Raw genomic sequence first — 9470 nt, forward strand, 5'->3', positions numbered from 1 at the left:
GTCTCAAAATAAAAAAATAAAAAGGGCTGGGAATGTGGCTCAGTGGTAAAGTGCCCCTGGGATCAATTACTGGTACTGAAACCAAAATAAAACCCAACTTTCCATTGTCTTGCCTGATTGTAGGCCTTCATTTAGTTTCCTAGAGGCCCACACTCCTTCCTGTCTCAGGGCCTTAGCACATGCCATGCCCTCTGCTAGAAGGCACTTCCCTGCATTGTCTGCTTTTCCCATGGAGTCAGCTCAGTCACCACTTCTTAGGAAAGCTTGATTAGCTAAAATCTCCTGGCTACACTCTCTCTAGGTACCATGTATCTCATTTTCTTAGTACAGTTATAATTATATTTGTCTAATTCAGTGAATAGTGTTGGTCTTCCTCCCTAGACTTGGTAAACTCTCTGACGGCTTTTAAATTTATTGTTCTCCCCATCATCACATTCCTAACCTGAAGGGGACTTCATGAATATCCTGCTGAGCACGCATATGAGTTGGGGGCATCCAGGGAGCAGGGGGGCAGCTGCCCAGCTCCGTGACACTGGACAGGCTCCTGAGGAGCAGGTGGGGACTACACAGAATGAAATGAGCCACAGACTGGGGGAGCAGTGGCTGCCCCATCCTGCTGAGACTGGGGCATCCATAAACTTCTGACATTGGGAGTGACATTGGTAGTGTCATCTCTGCTACCAAAACAGTGGAACTCTTCCAAGTTTTCAAAGTGAGCTTTCTGATTTTTTTAGTACTTTGATAAAAAAAAAAAAAAAACACTTAGGGGGAAAAAATCAGGACAGCCAGAGCTTTCACCTCCATGGCCAAGAGAGGAGCCTACAACTCAAAGCTGTGGGTGCTTGACTGACTTGTGGAGCAAGGCTTGGGTTCCAAGGGCCAAAACACTGGCCCCCGAGCCTCTGTCCAGCCCTGTCAGGCTCTGGCTTCCCCCGCAGAGCAACGCCACTCTCCCCCTCTGTTCTGACACTTGGGGATTTTGGTGAGAGAAGAACCAGAGCAGCTGGGGCCAGTCTCAGGACTGCAGCCTCCTAGGTCCCCAGTCTAGCACCAATTTCAGGTCCCCTGCATGAAATAAACACGAAGGTTTTTGTGCATGAGGACCTGGGTGTCAGAAATTCAGTGGGGGCTTCTTTGTATCTTCTTCCATAGGGTCCTATGACCCATCTCCCCGGCCTTTGCTTGGGGACAGTGGGACCTCTGCGCTCAGTGTCAGATCAGGGCTCTCCTCTGGACCAGGCCCAGGACCACCTCTTTAAAAGGCCCTAGGCAAAGATGACCATGTTTACACGTAGAAAATGGTTTGGCACCTGGCAGGTTAGTGTGGCGCTGAGGGGGATCGAGAGTGAGCAGATGAGTGAGTCGAGTGTGATGTGTGAGGCCCCAGAAGGAGACTTACTAGGACTCTGACAGCAGATGGCATTTGTTCTTAAAGAATGCAGCAGCGCCTGCTCCTGTCATGCAGATTGAAGATTTGATCTTTTCAGGAATGAAGGATCTTTTCAGGAATGAATGGAGGGGAGGAAGTCAGGGGCTCTGGAGGACCTACAGCTGGGACAGCCATCTCCGGAGCCTTAGTTGTAGCCTCTCCTCTTTAGAACCCTGCAGAAGAAGCCTCAGTGCTGAGGGGCAGCTGAGTCAGCCAGGGCCCTCTGTCGCTGGGTCTTGCATTTGACTACTGAAGTTGCAAAGGTGTTTGAAGCATACCTCGGTGGCTTGGAGCTTCCCACTCCCCTTTGGGAATTTTTGACAAGAAAGAAATGGTAAGCATGGTACAAAGAAGGGTGTGTGTGTGTGTGTGTGGTGTGTGTGTGTACGTGTGTGTGGTGTGTGTATGTGTGTGTGTGTGTGTGTGTGTGTAGTGTATAGGCCTGAGGCATGGAACTGCTATCACCCCACATTCCTGCCCATGTGAGGTCAGGGAGATTTGGTAATCAAATACCAAGTTTTCCATTTGCCCAAGTTACTGAAGCCCCCAGAGCCTCCGTTTCCACATTAATAAAATGGGAATGTGGGTGTCTATCTCTCAGGTTTGTGTTAGTCCTGGTACCAAGGAAACAGACTCTGAGGCAGAGACGGGGCTGGACAGGGGAACTGCTAGGTAATCAGGCACAGGGCATCACCCAAGGTCACAGGGAACCTGATGGATGGCATTTCAGAGTTGTACCACCTTGAATAAGGACAGCAAGGTCTTTGTACCTCATCCCCAGTCCCCCATCTGTCAGCTCCTGGGCACTCGCTGCCCCTGAGGAGAGGGTATGGCCTTGTGAAGGAGACTTACCGGCTCTCCCTCCAGCTGGGCAGGCCCGGGCCCTGTGACCACCCCCACAGGGCTGTGGGAAGGACGATCATGGCATAACCCTTGCACAGTAGGGTAAGCATTTAGAAATGACAACAAACTCACTGGTTCTTCTTTGCTGGCCTTGTCCTTAGAAAAAGTGGGGCTGTGTTTTTAAAGTCCCGAGAGGTCCTTCCACTTTCTTTCCTGTGGGGAGAGAAAAAGCTTTTGTGTTTCAAACTCCTTTAGCCCGAGGAGGCAGGATGGTCCCAGCCCAGAGGGGTAGAGGCGAGGCTGGAGATGGCCCAGATTTTAAAGTGCAGGGTTGAAGGGGAAGAGGAATTCTCTAAAACTGGGAGAGGATCAGGGGACATGGACGCTGACATTGGGTCCCATCTTGCTTCTGTTTAGCCCCCAGTGGGTGGCATGTGCATTTGGGGATGAGTTGCTTTGAGAACCTCAGGGAAACCCCACCCCTGCCCCAACCCGGGCTGGTGCCTGCACCCGGGCCGCAGATCAGCTGTCTCCAGACTACAGAGGCTCCCAGAGGGGACCAATGGGGACCGGCACATTCTAGGTTTCAGAAGACTCATTGTCCTGGGACTCCTGTATGATCCAAGGGAGGAAAATTCCCTCCATCACTGAGATGGGATTTTTCTACTAGTCAGGTAGATGGGGCCCGGGGTGGTTTTCATGATTCAGAGAAATTAAGTAATAAAACATCTGTTATATATGAGTACATTTCTCACCCACAGCACACATTTAGCAAACGCCCAGCATGTAAGGGGCACACACAGTAAAATAATCCATTCCTTTCTCTTTTCCTGTGTCCTTCTGTAAGGGATCAGTTGAAAAGATTTTCCTGTTAAAAGTCAAACCAATAACAAACCTGAAGGAGACCTGCTTCTTTGTTAGCTTTGCTAATCGATCACAAACATTTATTAAATATTTACGAGGTTAGGTTCCTACCAAGATGGATAACTAGATCGGGCTGCTTGCTCATCAGCAATGTGGAAACAGAAGCAAGAGGGAAATGTACATTTGGGGAAAGGAACAAACAAAAATTAACAACCAAAGAAACCAACAGAAGCCCCAAGAAGCTGTTGGGAAGATAGTTTGCAACTGTAGTCAGTGGAGGGGGCTGTAGCCCCAGGGAGGGGGCACCAAAGAACGAGGAGAAGAAGCTGATTGGAGAAAAGGCTTCGGAGGGCTGTCCTTGCACCTTCTGGAGCAGCCTCAAGACCCTCATGGCCTCACTGCAGATGCAGAGACAGTGGCCGGGATGAGGGTGTCGGTATCTGCAGGGCAAATTCATGGCAGCACAAAAGCTCTCTAGAGGGCGGAAGTGATGCACAGCTTCGAAACCAACCCTTACCTCCTCCCTCTCCACACCCCCAGGAATAGAGCCACCTCCTCTCAGACCTGTCTTATCCTAAAGATTTGAAGATGGAAACTTGACCAGAGTCATCTGGCTACTTCAGGCCACCCACCCCGAAGCAGGGTCTTGGGCTCTCCACCAACAAACTGCCAAGCAATTGGCAAGACTGACCAAAAAAAAAAAAAAAAAGTGTTTTGAAGCATTAATAAGACAGATCTCTGGAAAGATCGATCAAGGAAAAGACAGCAAGAGAGAACGTATGCACAAGAGAGAAGAGGTACCTTTTAAAATACAAAACAGAAAGAGGGAAATAACTATAACACAAAGATTAAAAGGGCCTAGAACACGTGGACACTGCCTATCACTAAATTTGAAAGTCTAGATAGATAAATAAATTCATTAAAAAAGTATGAAATTATTTTTATTTAAACTTTTTTTTAGTTGTAGATGGACATAGTACCTTTGTTTTATTTTGATTATTTATTTGTATGTGGTGCTGAGAATCAAACCCAGTGCCTCACACATGCTAGGCGAGCGCTCTACCACTGAGCCCCAGCCCCAGCCCCTATGAAATGTTAAAATTAGGATGGGAAAAAGAGAGAGAGAGAGAGAGAGAGAGAGAGAGAGAGAGAGAGAGAGCGCAAGAGCGCCTGAGAGCTTGAACTAGACCAATAGTATTAACCAAATGGAAAAGGAAGTCAGAGGCCTAACTTTCAAAAACTCACAAGCTCAATCCACAGGTGACTTTTACCAAACTTTAGATAAACAGATTCCTATGTTATACAAGTCATGTTATTGGCACCCTTGGCCAGAGGCCCTGCTAGGGTTCCCATGGGCTGGATTCAGGGGCCTGCCCGCACCAGAACTAAAGGAAGACTATAGAAAAAGGAAAATGAATTTAACTGAAGTTTGGCCCAAATTGGGAAGGCAGCTTGTCTACCTCCACCCATTCTATAGAAATGTTATAATTCCTAGGAAAAAAAGCCAGAAAAATACGTAATATAGATTTGGACAGACTGTGGTAGCCAGAGGCCTGAGACCATTCTCCTTTCATGGGTCCCTGCCCAGGACAAGGGGTCAATTTTTCAGTTTCCATTCTCAGTAAGAGGACGGAAGTGTAGAGAAATACAGGTTATCAGGAAATGAGGGAGCAAAACCCAACTTGGGGCTTTTACTCTTAAGGGAACTCTGTTACAGTTGTACCAATAGAAAAAATGAAAACTTCCTAACTCAATTTATGAATTTAGTATAATCTTGACTTCACAGATGGAAGAGAAAGAAAATTATAAGCTCATTTAACTTAGGAATATAGATGCACAACCAGAGAGTAAAATAATGCTGAACACAACACTTTATTTAAAAAATAACATTAAAATCCAATGTCTTATCCAAGAACTAGAAGGACAGCTCAACATCAGAAAATCGATCAATATAAGTTCCCAAATTAAGCGACTAAAGGAGAATTGTTTAATTATCTCAAACATTGCAGAGAAAGCTTTTGAAAAAGACCGATACTTATTGATAAAAATCTAATAGCTATTTTGAAAAATAAACAAACTGATAAAACTAGGAATAGAATAAAACTTACTTAAATTGATAATGCTTATATGTCAAAATCTTATGCAAATAAACACTTATGTAATGGAGAAAGTTTAGATGCATGTTCTCAAGATAAAAGTCAGAACAATAATGCCTCTTTTACAGTGCTGTCTTACAGAATGTGGGGTGGGGAAACTGGGCAATACTGGAACAGAAGAAAAAAATAACACACAGAAAGATTGAAAGGGAAGATCTGGAACCTGCAATATTTTCAGAAGAGAAAACCTCTTTCTAGAGAAATCAACAGGAATAATAAATTATTAACTAATAAAAATTTAACAATTTTGCAGGATAAAGCTCAACCTATAAAGTCAGATCCATTCATAACAGAAATGAAAAACTGAAGTATCCAAGAGTTCACTTAATCAAGACTGCTGGATAACTCACAGCAGAACCTTTAAAAAAAAACTGTTAAAAACAACATTAGATGGAGAGATAGTCACATTCTTGAATGATGTAACACCATTTAGTGAAGTGTCAATTATCACCTTGATCAAGCTGAAAATAAATGCAACTTTAATCAAAATTTCACTTGGATATTTTTGAGACATTTGATTAAATTCTGTTTGTATGAAGAAAAAAGATTCAAGACTAATCTTCCTGAATAAAGAAGAGTAAGATAGGGGACGGGACTACTCCTACTAGATATTGACCTGCAACAAAGCCAGCAGCAATTTTTTTTTTTTTTTTTTTTTTTTTTTGGTACTAGGAATTGAACCCAGGGGCACTTAACCAATGAACCCTTTTTATTTTTATTTTGAGACACGGTCTCACTAAGTCACTTTGGGCCTCATTAAGTTGCTGAGGCTGGCTTTGAACTTTTGATCCTCCTGATTCAGCCTCCCAGGCTGCTGGGATTACAGCATGCACCACTGCATACAGTCATAATAAATTTTTTTATAGGTGTTGGGGATTGAACCTGGAGCCTTATGCATGTTAGGTTAACACTCTACAACAGAACTTCACCCTTAGTCTTGCTGTAATTAAATTTTTAAGTGTAGTTTTGGAGTAAGAACAGAACATTCTGCTTTATTGGAACTGACTGGACAGTTCAGAGACAAATCCAAGTGAATGTGGACACAAATACAGAATAGAGGTGATGCCACAAATCAACATGGAAAGGATAGATGGTTTAGTAAAATGTATCTGGAAATTTGACTGATTATATAGAGAAAAGTAAAACAGTATCCCTACTCAATAGCACGTCACTGACATGTAAAAGAAAACTATCTTATATGTAATTTTGTATAACAATGAGGGTCTCCTTCCATTTCCATGCAATTTCCCTTCTCTCTCCCTTTCCCTCCCATCTCTTGTCCCTGTTTAATGTTAATCTTCTTCTCATGCTCTTCCTCCCTGCTCTGTTCTTAGTTGTTCTTATATCAAAGAAGACATTTGGCATTTGTTCTTCTCTAATGCCATCCATTTCCCTGCAAATTCCATGATTTTGTCATTTTTTAGTGCAGAGTAATACTCCATTGTGTATAAATGCCACATTGTTTTTATCCATTCATCTACTGAAGGGCATCTAGGTTAGTTCCACAGTCTAGCTATTGTGAATTGTGCTGCTATGAACATCGATGTAGCAGTATCCCTATAAGTATGCTCTTTTAAGGTCTTTAGGGAATGGGGAGGGGGGATAGTAGAGGATAGGAAAGGCAACAGAATACAACAGACACTAGTATGGCAATATGTAAAACAGTGGATGTGTAACCGATGTGTTTCTGCAATCTGTATATGGGGTAAAAATGGGAGTTCATAACCCACTTGAATCAAATGTATGAAATATGATATGTCAAGAGCTATGTAATGTTTTGAACAACCAATAATAAAAATTAAAAAAAAAACTCAGGAATGTGCATGGAAAAGGTTTTACTATATGTACATTTAAAAATGTTTTAAATTAAAAGCTCATAAGTAAATTCAATAGATTCTATTTAAAAAAATAAAAATAAAAGATAAAACTATCAAGTTAATCAGCAAATAGAGGAGGTATCTTTGTAACCTCAAATCAGAGAAAGATTTTTTGAACAAAACTTCCAAGGCTTAAGTCACATTGCAAAAAAAGAGTGAACAGACCAAAAAGAGACATTCATTGAATATAATTGAAATTAAACATTCTCTGTTCAGTGAAAAATGCCAAGGATAAAGTTAAAATAAGAGATTAAAGGGTAGAAGAAAACATTTTCAATGGCTGAACTAGATCTGGGATTAATATTTAGACAATATAAGAATCTACTGCAAATAAAAATTAAGAAGCCCCCACAGAAAATGGCTAGAGGACAGGGATAATTTACAGTCACCATAGAAGCCAATTGGCAATTTATGGCGACCCCAGAAATAAATTATATAATGCTATAATACATATGAAGAGGTGCTTAAAATAATTAGTCATCAGACAATGCAAATTAACATGAGATACTAATCCATACCAATTAGCTAATGTATACCAACATGAAGTTGGGTGACAGCAGGTGTTTTTAAGGATGTAGGAACTCATGCACTGCTGGAGGGAAGGAGTGCCTAGTTCAATCCTTCTGCAGAGAGCTATCGGGTCCTGTTTTGAAAAATGTAACATGTGCATCTCCCATGACCCATTAATTCTCTCCTGTGTGTTTATCCCAAAGAAACTCTTGTCAGATCCTTAAGGAGATTGTTTATAGTACTGTTTGTGGTGCCGAGGAGTTGGAGTGAACTTGGCATTCCTCACAAAGAGCGGAAAGGTGAGATGTGATAGGGCCTGGAGTATTTTGCAGAAGCTATAACCAGCCAAGTTTCTATTCTCCAGTAGCTTGGCTGGATCTTGAACGAGTGATGCTCAATGAAAAAAGTAAGAAAGAGCTGGGTGCAGTGGCACATACCTATCATACCAGCAATTGGGGAGGCTGAAGCAGGAGGATTCCAGGTTCAAGGCCAGCCTGGGCAACTTAGAGATCCTGTCTCAAAATTTAAAAAGAAAAAAAAATTTTTTTAAAGGCCTAGCCTAGGAATGTGATTCAGTGGTAGAAAACCCCAGGGTTCGATCCCAATGCCACTTAAAAAAATAATAATAAGAGATAGTGCTATAGAATATAATGTCCCTCACTAGTATGTGAAACAACAACATAAATTTCATAGGAACACAGATAAGCAAAAATAATACAACTGCTCCTCAACTTATGATGGAATCACATCCCAATAAATGCATTCTAAGTTGAAAATATGATCATTAGTTGAAAATGCACGGAACAGGCCGACCTACTGAACATTATAGCTTAGCAACACAGTCCACTGTGGTTCTGGCCTCACCCCGGGGCCCCTCCTCAAGGCACATGGGAGCTGTGGCTCACTGCTACTCCTCGAATCAATAGAGTGTATTGTCTGGCCATCACTAGCCTGGGAAATGATCAAAACTCAAAGGACAGCTTCCACTGAATCAAAGTAGAAATATTAAGTAAGTCAGGGTCCGCGAAAAAAAGATTGGAATCTTTGTGAAAAGCGACAGGAGAAGAACAGAAGAAGGGTACAAAGATAAAGGAATGCATTTTTTTCTTAAATGAATGAACAAATCATCAAATAAGTGTGTGTGGAACTCCAACAGCTGTGTGGAGGTCGTTTTAACAGATGCATTGCTGGAGAGGTTTCTGTTGACGAATCATGTCGATTTTGATGAATTCGCCTGGTGCCAAGATTTTAAAAAAAACAGTTGTCGTTTCCAAATGATGTCTCAGGATGTCTCACCATGTGATAAAGTCTGAAAGATGATTCTACAGCAAAATGATGTGTCAGCCGGTTTAACTGGAAAAATACAGCATCCAAGAGGAAAAGTGGGGGAAATGGGCAAGTAAGCCACAAGGATAGGAAAGCCCCCTCCAGGACGCTCCATCACTTAAAATAACTCCTGTGATTACTGTTTCTCCCCCTTCTATATATCCTGGGCTGAAATGGGAACTCCTTTGCCTATTTTGTCCTTTAGAGGAGGTTGTGGCCCGTGGGAACACACCAGATGGGCTGGATTTGCGTTTCAATCACCTCTCCCCCTGGCCTGCCTTCTCAGGACCCCAGTTGGCGACCAAGGCTGGGGCTCCCATCCCCCAGCCGCCTGGGCTGACTGCTGATTTCTTGAAGGCTTCTCTGTCTCTATGAATCCATTAATAAAATGCAAATTGCTTTTTGAAGGGAATTCTCAGTGGAAGCAGATCTGCCAGGACTCTGGCTGGTGTGGATGAGTTGGAA

This window comes from Urocitellus parryii, chromosome 8, assembly GCF_045843805.1.
Source record: "Urocitellus parryii isolate mUroPar1 chromosome 8, mUroPar1.hap1, whole genome shotgun sequence".
In the NCBI taxonomy this organism is placed as follows: Eukaryota; Metazoa; Chordata; class Mammalia; order Rodentia; family Sciuridae; genus Urocitellus; species Urocitellus parryii.